Genomic DNA, 11,687 nt, shown 5'->3' on the forward strand with positions numbered 1-11,687 from the left:
AACGTGTAGTTTATTCGTGACCTACTACAACATCTATTTAAAGATGTTTGTGTCAGTAGTTTCAAGTGTGAATGAAATACAAGAAAAAAAAGATACGTTTATTTCCCTGTGCCTCTTCTTCTTTTCTAGTTCATGTGTTTTAAAATTCTTTAGTTTATTAAAATCCAACAAAGTGGTATCAGAGCAGAAGGTCTTGGGATTTCTCAATCGAGTAGAGAGCAGAAAAGCCAGGGCGAATTCAAAAGACACCGGCAAGGGTTCGGTAAGTTCGCAACATGGCAGGTAATACTAATTTCTCAAATTTTCAACAAAGTGTTCCTTTATTTTTTCAATTTTGGTCTATTAAGATGAAGACGTTATTTATGTCTTATGAATTATGGGAATTGGTGGAGAGTGGTTATGAAAATTTTGCAGAAGTGGAAAGATTGACCACGGCACAAAAGAACGAATTGAAGGAGAGTAAAAAGAAAGATGCAATGGCTCTTTTCCTCATCCAACAAGCCATGGATGAACCAATATTTCCAAGGATCATGGCTGCAACTACATCAAAAGAAGTATGGGATTTGCTTCAAGAAGAATACCAAGGTACTACGAAAGTAATTTCTGTTAAGTTACAAACCCTTCGTCGTGATTTTGAGATTTGAATATGAAAAATCTGAATCAATTCAAGTGTTTTTTTCTAGAGCTAGTTCTATTGTAAATCAAATTAGAACTTATGGGGAAAAATTAGATGATCAAAAAATTGTTGAAAAAGGTGTTGAGGAGTCTTCCAAATAAATTTGATCATGTAGTTGTTGTCATAGAAGAGTCTAAAGATTTAACCAATTATTCTATGAATGAATTAATGGGTTCTTTGCAAGCACATGAGCAGAGATTAAATAGGACTACAGAAAATCCACTAGAGTAAGCGTTTCAATCAAAAGTGGATTTGAAGAAAAGATCAGATGATTCAAATAAAAGTTTCCGAGGAGGAAGAGGTCGTGGACGTGATGGATTCTGCGGTAGAGGAAGAGGTAGAAGCCAATTCAGTGGTTATCAAAGAAATCAAGGTGGAGGTAACCATGAATCTACTTCATTATTTTGTTCCTTTTGCAAGAAATCAAACCGTGTTGATAAGGATTGTTGGTATAAGGATAGTGGAAATCAAAATAGAAATTCACCACAATGTTTTTATTGCAAAAAGTATGGTCATATAGAAAAAAATTGTCATCAAAAGGCTAGGGAACAAGCAAACTATCATGAAGAGAAAAGTGATGAAAAAGTTGAAAAACAAGATAACGTATTTTTGTCATGTCTAACTGCCAATGTTGAATTGAATGATGAAATATGGTATTTAGATAGTAGTTGTAGTAACCACATGACCGGAAATAAAGATTATTTTCTAGAAATAGATGAAATTGTCAAACCACGAGTAAGGATGGGTGATAACAATCATGTTAATGCCCATAGTATTGGTCCTATCGTGGTTTCTATAATGGTTGGCAAGAAACAAATTCAATATGTTATGTATGTTCCTGGGTTGGCTCAAAACTTGCTAAGTTTTCAATTGATAAAAAAAGGGTACCATGCTATTTTTTATGAAGGAGAATGTAAACTCTATGATAAGAAAAGTATGAAACTAGTTTTGTCTATTAAGATGACAGAAAATAAGATGTTTCCACTGGTATTTTCAAAACTAGTATTCAATGCTTTTAGTGAGAGTAGTGATGACTCTATGTTGTGGCATAGAAGATATGGACATTTGAATTTTGGTGGATTGTCTTTATTGCAAAATTGAATATGACTGTTGGTATTCCTTCTTTGAAATATGATGGAAAAGTATATGAAGCTTGCATTTTGGGAAAACATCACCATGAGCAATTTCTGGGAGGTAAGTCTTTGAGGGCATATAAGCCTTTGATGCTTATACATGCCGATATTTGTGGCCCTATGCAAACTTTATCGTTGAGTGGGAATAAATATTTCACCTTATTTGTTGATGATTACTCAAGGATGACATGGGTATATTTTCTGAAACAAAAAGATGACGCTTTCTCTATCTTCAAACAGTTAAAGGCAATTGTGGAAAACCAAAGTGGTCATTCTATTATTACTCTTTGTACTGACCGTGGTGGTGAGTTTATTTCCAAAGAATTTTGGGATTTCTGCCATGAAAGTGGAATCAAAAGACAGTTGACAGCGAGTTACACCCACAAAAGAATGGAGTCGCATAACAAAAAAATAGAACCTTTGTTGAGGCGGCAAGGAGCATGCTAAAAGACAAAGGGTTGCCTAATGATTATTGGGCTGAAGCAGAAGCCACAGCAGTATGCCTATGCAATCGTGCTCCTACAAAAGCAGTTCGAGGAAAAACTCCATATGAGGCTTGGAGTGGAAGAAAACCCAATGTGAGTCATTTTAAAAAATTTGGTTCTATAACCTATGCTTTTGTTTCATCTGAGAAAAGACAAAAGTTAAATGATAAAAGTAGAAAGTGTATTTTTGTTGGCTATAGTGTGGAGACAAAAGGGTGCCGACTTTATGATCATATTTTCAAAAAATTGATCATAAGTCGTGATGTTATTTTTAATGAAAAAGAAGCTTGGAATTGAAAAACTGATGTGTAGGCCCCCTCATGTGTTTTAAATGAAAACACATCATGTGAAACTCCTTCTCTTGATATTTGTTTACCAAATCATGATGAGTCACCAAGTTCACCTGGTGATTCCACTCCCATGAGAATAAGAAGTCTTGTTGACATATATGATTCGTGTGAGTTTGCCTGTTTTGCAATGGAGCCTTCTAGTTTTGTTGATGCAATGAAAAAGAAAGAATGATGTGAAGCAATGAAGGAAGAGATCGATGCAATTACTAAGAACAACACTTGGATATTGGTGGATTTGCCACCAAACAAAGAAGCAATTGTACTTAAGTGGATCTACAAGTCCATGTTCAATGCTGATGGTTCTCTCCAAAGACATAAAACTCAGTTAGTTGCAAAAGGTTATCCCCAAAAGCCAGGTATTGATTACTTTGAAACATTTGCACCTGTTGCTAGAATGGATACTATTAGAACTGTTTTGGCTTTAGCAACTCAAAAGAATTGGCAAGTTTTTCAGTTTGATGTGAAATCAGCCTTTCTTAATGGAGAACTTGAGGAAGAAGTTTATGTTGATCAACCTCAAGGCTTTGAAATCAAAGGCATGGAGAATAAAGTGTACAAATTGAAGAAGGCACTCTATGGGCTTAAATAAGCGCCAAGAGCATGGTATAATAAAATTGACAGTGATTGGGTAGGTTTCATTGATAATCGAAAAAGTACAACGGGCTATTGTTTTAACCTTGGATCAAGTGTCATAGCTTGGGCATCCAAGAAGCAACTTACTACGGCACTCTCAAGCACAGAAGCCGAGTATATTGCTGCTACAACTACAGTTTGTCAAGCGATTTTGCTACGAAGGATTTTGCGTGATTTGAAGGACGAACAAAGTGGAACTACGTGGATATTTTGCGATAACAAATCCACTATTGCCTTGACAAAGAATCCAGTTCATCAAGGGAGAACGAAGCACATTGAGATTCGTCACCATTTCATTTGAGAAGTTACAGCCAAAGAAGAAGTGGAACTAAAGCATTGCAACACTGAAGATCAAGTGGCGGATATTTTCACCAAAGCTTTGCCAGAAGAGAAGTTCAAAAAATTTCGTCACATGATGGGAGTACAATCATTCACCTAATTTGAATTAAGGGGACGTGTTGGAAAGTAATTCAAACAGTGGAATTGATTTGTGGGGTCCACCCAAGTCATTTACAATTTTAGTATTTGTAGTTGTTAGTCGGCTGAGAGAGTCCCTATTTTATTTAGCCTCTACAATTCCAGGTAGAATAGGGATGCTATTTGATAGGGAGACTAAGTTATCTATTTAGACTCCATGTGTAGGTAGGATAAACAAAGAGATGAACATGTAGTTTATTCGTGACCGACTACAACATATATTTAAAGCTGTTTGTGTCAGCAGTTTCAAGTGTGAATGAAATACACGAAAAAAAAGATATGTTTACTTCCCTGTGCCTCTTCTTCTTTTCTAGTTCATGTGTTTTAATATTCTTTAGTTTATAAAAATCCAACACTGTGGCTCTAAATTGGAAAACCACTTTAAATTAGATTTTACTGCTTTAAAATAGATTTTTACCTCATAAAAACAATGAATACTCCAAAAAGCAAATTTTTTGCTCTAAATTGATTTTTTATCACTCTAAAACTTCAATTTAGAAAGAGAAATGAGAACCTACTGTTATTTGCAAAAACTGTCAAAAAGAGGAGAGAGATGACAACTTCCCTTTCTTTTAGAGAGAGAAAGAGAACGAGATGATAACTTTTTGCACTTTTTTGTGGTAATACAGTAGGTAGTCATCTCTCTATCTAAATTGGCCATTTAGAGCTGTAAAAAGCTAATTTATAGTGAAAATTTTCTTTTTTTGCGACATTCTTGTATTCATTGTTTTATGAGTTGAAGAGCTAATTTAGGGCGCCAGAAAGCCAAATTAAAATGATTTTCATATTTAGAGCCTTAAAAGTCTATTCAGAGCAGAATATTATCTCATTTTCACAACATACGTATTCATTATTTTTACAAGGTAGAAAGGCATTTTAGAGCGGTAAAAGCCAATTTAAAATAATTTTTCAATTTTAGAGTCGCAAAAGCTTATTTAGAATAACAAATTTACTTTTTTTATAAGTGTGTATTCATCTTTTTTTCGAAATAAATAGTTTTTTTAGAGCAATAAAAAAGCCAATTTACAATTTAGAGCCTATATAAGGGAATTATCGCTTTCTTTTTGCCGTTCTTCTATGTTCTTCTTATTTTGTTTAGGCTTTTAGTTTTTCTTCTTATACTATTCTCGAGTATATTTCGTACAGATTGGTTCTTAGTACTTTTATCATTTCTATCGAACACCGAAATGATATGAAGATTCATCTATTGTGCTTTAGAAAAAAAGAAGAGGAAGGAAGATGATGGAAAACGAGAAAGAAAAAAAAAAGATGAGAAAGAGGAAGAAGAGATTGAATAGAGGAATTTTAACCTTTTTTCCGAGCACTTCTACACTATTTTGTATGCACAATGAAAAACTAAAAAATAATGTGAAGAATGACGTTCCGTAATGCTGGTCCATTCTACATGTTTCTTTGAATCTCCCTTGGAAGAGTACTCGATCGTGGTACTATCTTTTGCAAAATAAAACAGGATATAAGTAGACATGATTCGGTTTGCCCGGTCTAAGGAAAGACGAATGGGAAGGCCATGGGTTGAATAACAAACAAAGGAAAGAAGAATAATAAGAGGAATGAGAAACCCAAAGAATAAAATGAGAAGTGAGAAGGAGGAGGAGGGAAAGAGAGAAAGAGATAGAACTTATTGTATGTGCGCTATCGTACTTAAAAAACTGATTGTTGTGGCAGAATAAAAAAAGAACAAGACATCACAATATTGCAAGCTCTCTCTCTCTCTCTCTCTCTCTCTCTCTCTCTCTCTCCTTGAGAGGGAACGCGTATGTACATTTACTATTTATAAAGAATGTTACATGTATCAAAAGAATATTGAGTTGCCCCCCTTTTTTTTTCTTTGAGATGGTAACATATATATATATATATATATATATATATATATATATATATATATATATATTGAAAAAAGAACCGAGATGGTCCTTAAGGAGTACAACTTAGAAATAAAGAAAGCAAAAAAATCAAGGCGGAAGGAAGTCAAAACCATTCCAAACACACTCTAGACACACCCCGCCCTAGCTAGGGAGTTTGCTTCACCATTAGCAGATCTCCTTACATTAGAGGTGGACATGGTTCGGTTCGGTTCGGTTTTGGGCTAAACCCAGAACCGAACCATATATATTCGGTTCCCTGAAATTGGAACCAGAACCGAACCATATATGTATGGAACCGAACCGAACCAGAACCATATATAATCGGTTCAGTTCGGTTCGGTTCTGGGTTTACCCAACCTTCACCAATGGCCCTTCACCAAGTGACAACCCATCTCAACTGAGTTTCTGTTGTGTTTTTAGTTTTTAGTTTTAAGTTAAAACTTATTGTGGACCCCGATCCGAGAGAGGCCGGGGGACGGGCCCCCACGCGAGTCTCAGGATCATCCACGTGAAGGAGAGCCCCACCAAGGAACTCTCGAAAGAGTGCCCCTCACAGCATGAGCGGCGATGTAAAGTGAGATACCTCTCGATTCGGGGACCAGCCCGGATTCGAGACGCACCTTGGACAAAGAAAGAGTCGCCATCCAGGGAAGTAGGCCCTGGATCCCATGCTGTGCTCTGTCGCAACAGATAACCAGAGATATAAAAGATCCGTGCCTGATGACGAATGGGGAAGGGGTTAGGCGCCCCCAATTCGCCCAAGTGCAAGCACCTGGTCTCTTATGCCATTTATTATTAACTTTGAAGAATTTTGGGCGAAAATCATGTGAAATGGGAACGAAGATCCCCGAGATAACGTCTAACTAATCATGCATGTCTCGGAGATGAATAAGAAGCACAAAAAAAAAAAGATGAATGACATGCCACCTAAGAATATCTAGGTTATGAGTGTCATGCCTGATTGGTGTCTAAGTTCTGGTGGACAAACACATGCATGCTACAGCTAAAAGTATAGGATCTGTACATGAAAGTAAGAAAACACAGCAAAACATACAACATGCCAAACCCTAGACTCTAATGCGATAATTGACTCGGACCAAGATAGCCATCCACCTTAGCTGCACTACGTATCCCGGCCTCGGGAAGAATCAGAGCCAACGTAGTTCGGCGACCTATGCTAAACTACAATGCCTAACCTTCTAGGACCGCTATCCTAGACTCGATCGACTAGACCTGACTAGTTTTTAAAGCTTTCTGCACCATTACTTAAGTTCAAGTGAATGGTAATTTTTTTTAGGACTCCCTATATGCCCTAACTAATGCAAGTGGACCCTACACCCTATGTGTGACTAGGTTGTGCGTCCTAAGGAAAACCATGGGCTCTCTAAGCGCGTTCTAGTCTAGCCATCGGCTCGACTAAGTGTCTAACCGACCACGACCTGAGGCCTCCTAACTCTAGGGACACTCACACGACCAGACATGACAAATCCACAAGATCAGGACAGACTCCTAACTCTAAGACACCCCAAAAGTCTAGGACTGACTCCTAACTCTATGGGAAGATCTTTTGAAGCCGATTTGCAAGGTCATTTTGAAGAAATTTTGTAGTTTTGGAAGGTTTTGAAGTTGTGGAAATTGTGAAAGTTGTGAGAAATATTTACAAAGATGGTGATTTTAAAAAAAGTGATAAAAATAAAGAGTGGAAAAAGATGGTGTAAAAAGATGGTGAAAATAGTGTAAAAAAGAAATGGTGATGAAAAAGTGGTGTAAAAAAGGGTGAAAGTGAAAATGGTGTGAAAATAAAACTTGTGACTGAACTCAGGATGCCAGCAGCACGCCTGAGCTGCCTACGTACCCCTCAGCTAGGGATCAAGCCATCCGTAGTTCGGACTTGACTACTCCTAATGACTCGAGATTTTGAGATTTTTGATTTTTAGATGTTTTTGAATTTTCAAGTATTTTTAAAATGTTTTTTTTGGAATTTTTGACACGAGAGGACACAACTCTATTATCATAAGGGTACGACAGACTCCTGATATCCCGCAAAGGTCGGACAGCATCCTATGCTTTGCGGGGGAAAATGACAGAAACACGACTCTGCAAGGGTTGGACAGCATCTTATACCTTGCAAGAGCGGATAAAAATCGCTTGAATTGATGAGAGGATGGACAGAATCTTAACCCCCATGATGATAGGACAGACTCCTGAAAGGCTGAAGGACTGACTTCTATGCTGAAGACTGACTCTGAAAGATGGAAGGACAGACTCCTAAACTCTCTATGACAGACTCTAAAAAGGAAGAAATCCCTTAACCTGCGAAAACTCTAAGGCAGGAAGGGAAGGGGTTGGCTCAAGAAGCATTCCGTCATTGCCGAATCGACGGAAACTTCTTGGAATCAGCTGAATTCTAAGACTCGAAGAAGGAAACGGAACACTCTGGGGGATAATGCTGGAAGCAGGGTAAATCTTAAGGAATGATTAACGCCTCGGCATAGGGCAATAGAATTAGAGTTATAGATGAAGGTCAAAGGGACCCTAAGACAAGGAGATGCCAATGCAAGGATGAAATGAAGGATATTTTACCTATCCTGACTGTTTAATTACCTGAGGGATGCTCTAATCAGTTATAATATTTCCATCACTCCACCGAGCATTTGCCAAATAATTGGAAAAGATTAATTAAATGCCAATGCAACAAGTCAGTTCATGCAAATTTCAGTATCATGGCAGTTGCTATTTTTGATACCACCGTTATCACATGCACCTTTGAATTCATATCATTAAGCGACCACAAGGCTGCGCTATGGACCTAATCAGGATACCAACCCCTTTGAAATCACTCTCTCAGGAGACAGTTACCCAAAAGCCTAGTAATTCTACAAAATCTTTCAGGTACATGAATATGCAACTTGTACACCAGACAAGACAGTGCTAACCTATAAGGGAATAAGGACTTGATAAAATAGATGAAATTGCAGGAGTAATGTTAAATCTAAATGAAGAAAACTGGCATTATAACTCCATACAAAACCTTTTTCAAAGACTGGCCTTATCACAAAATCCATTTCCAAGAATATTCACTCATCCTTATCTAATCTTTCTCATGGCATATTTATTAGAACCAAAACCAAAGCAGGCAAGCCAAACCAATCATCACAGGTGCAATGCAATATTAGAGAGACAAAAAGAATAGAATAAATAAACACAAAATAAATGAATAGATGAGATATTTGAGTTACCTAAGCGAAGATCAGATGGCGGACAACGAAATGGGGAGATGTGGCCTCGGGGTTGATCGGAGAGCGCCCGGAAAGTGGAGCTCGAGCTCCCTTTCGGAAAATGCCCTTTTTTTTATTATTATATATTTTTTTTTTATATAAAAAAAACGAGCCCCTCTTCTCTCCCTCTCCCTCTCTCTCTCTCTCTCTCTCTCTCTCTCTCTCTCTCTCTCTCTCTCTCTCTTTCTTTCTAAAAAAAATTCGAAATTTTTAGAAACTGCTGACGGAAATGGGGGAGGGAGAGTCGGATGGGGGGTTTGGGTTGGAGAAGATGGGGGAGCGGCTGGTTTGGGTTTGGAGGAAGGTTAAGGTGGAGATGGGGTTTTGGTTTTTCGAAGGGTTTGTGTAGAATGGGTGAAGGTGGAAGTGGTGGCCGACGGTGGAGGTGGGGTTTTTGTTTTTGTTTTTTTTTCGAAATGGGTTTGGATGGGGTGCGGTTGTGGCTGGCGGTGGGTGGCTGTGAAGTGGGTGGTGGTGGCTGGTGGAGGAGAATAAAAATAAATAAAAAAGAAAAAGAAAAAGAGGTGGTCGGTGATGGTGAAACGAAAATGGGTTTTGGCAGGGGGCTCTGCAGGGAGGGAAATGGAGGTGGAAATTGTGGGTGAAAGGGGAAGATGGTGGTGGAGGTTGAAAACGAGTTTGGGTGGGTGGCAGAGGGTGGCCGGTGGAGGTGTTTCTCCTTTTTTGGCCGGATTCCGGTGGCTTGGCCGGAGAAAATGGCGGGTTTGAGTGATAAGAAAAAGGGAAAATGGGGGAGGTAGGTGGAGGCGGCAGAGGATGGTGGCCGACGGTGGTGGTTGATGGAGGTGGTTTTTTTTTTTAAAAAAAAATGGGTTTTGGGTTTAATGGGTTTTTTGGAAATGGGTTTTGGGTTTGGGTGGTGCGGTTGGTGGTGGTTTGGGGTGGTGCGGTTGGTGGTGGTTTGGGTTTTTTTTTTTTGAAATGGTTTTCTTGCTGGCTGATGGTGGACTTGGGCTTTGGGGAAGAAAGGCTAGGTGGTGGCTGAGTTCTGCCGGATTTCGGCCGGAGGAAGAGGGAGGTGGTGGTGGTGGTGGTGGTTCAGTGGATGAGGAGAAGAGATGGTGGTTTTGCTTTTCTATCTTTTTTCTTCTCTGCTCTTCTCCCTCTCTGTATCTTTTTCAACGAGAATGGGCTCCCCCTCCAATTTTCTTTTTTTTAATTTTTATAACTAGGGTTGGGACCTAGCTCTAATCCTCACCATCCATTTCGTTTGATGGCCTAGATCATTTCTCTTTGTGCAAAAAAATGAAACCCTAAACATGCCTTCCATCATGGCCCTACACTTGTCCTTCCTTTGATCTTAGGGTCCTTGCTCATTGCTTGTAGGGGAAGCAATGAGCACATCCAAGAATACCCTTAAAGATGGGTTTATCTCCTTCTTGCCCCACACCTATACTTTGATTTTTCTTTTAATTAGAGAAGAAAGATATACGCAACCCCTCGTTTTTGCTCTAGACAGCCCCCTCTAGTGTATTTTAACTACTCTTATCCTTACAGGGGGGGCTCGGGTAGAAAAGGGGGCGGAATAAAATAAATTTTTTTTTTGTTTGCCTATGGTAAGCTAGTATTGACACACCCATGCCCTGCTAATTCACCCTCCCTTTTATATTTCTTTAAGCTACGCCCGGCTCGAGCTCGAGACACGGGTAGGGATGCGACCTGGGTTGATTCATGAAATTCGGGTTGAGATTTTCAACTGCCAATCGGGTTAGGCTCAGATTAATTCCATTCATTGTCCGCCTGACCTCGGGATTTCATTCGAATACACGGGTTTAGGGCCCTGTCAAAATGGGGTGTCTACACTTATAAGTTAAAAGGGGGTGAATTAAAACGCCGTGGGGTGATTTTATCAAATGAGGAGTGGGGTGATTTTATCAAATGGGCGTGGGGTGATTTTAAGGACTTAAGGTGAGGGTCGGTTCTCGGTTCGGTTTTCGGTTCCGGAATCCGAAACCCAGAACCGAACCGAATTTGCACCGGTTCCCGGATTTCGGAACCGGAACCGAACCATATACATATAGAACCGAACCGAACCGAACCATATGTGCCGGTTCGGTGCGGTTCCTCGGTTCGAACCGGAACCATGTCCACCCCTACCTTACATGCTTAAAACCAATAGAAGAACCACTAATTAGATCTAAAATCTCCTAAAAGAATGAAAGAAATCTCTGAGGAGCCACAGATCCCGAGAGACATCTAATAACATTTGAGTTGCCCTTCTTGGCAGTACATATTTAAAATTCAAAATCTAAATGCAGTAATCTAAGGAGATAATGGAGATCATGATAGCAGCAAACTAGGAAAGTGATTATACAAAACGATTCTAGGAAGATCTACCTTGCTAAATATGAGAGAACATGTTCTTTGTATCATGAGAGCTGTTGGATCATGGAGTGGATCAGATGGATCCTAGGCTGGATTCTTCAATGGATCCTCTCTATCTCTCAGCTCCGTAATTATGGTAGAACCATGCTTTGTTTCATCTGATCCCTCCATTTTTATGTTTGTACTAGGGTCTTTAATAGAATTTAGAGATGGTTCAGAAATGATAGATTGGTCTCTGTACAAAGCCGCAAAATGCCTTTTGCGGCTTGGCCGTTGCATGTGAGGGTTCCACACCTTAGAAGAATTAAATGAAAAAGACAAAATCCAAGCCTGTGTTGCTGCTCTCACATGCAAAAGCCCAACCATAAAATGCCTCCTGCTATGGTCACTAGCAAATTCCAAATTTAAGAATCTTTTTGGGGC

The sequence above is a fragment of the Tasmannia lanceolata genome, unplaced genomic scaffold, assembly GCF_043159265.1.
Source record: "Tasmannia lanceolata isolate RefF3 unplaced genomic scaffold, GAP_Taslan_0.1 ptg000012l, whole genome shotgun sequence".
In the NCBI taxonomy this organism is placed as follows: Eukaryota; Viridiplantae; Streptophyta; class Magnoliopsida; order Canellales; family Winteraceae; genus Tasmannia; species Tasmannia lanceolata.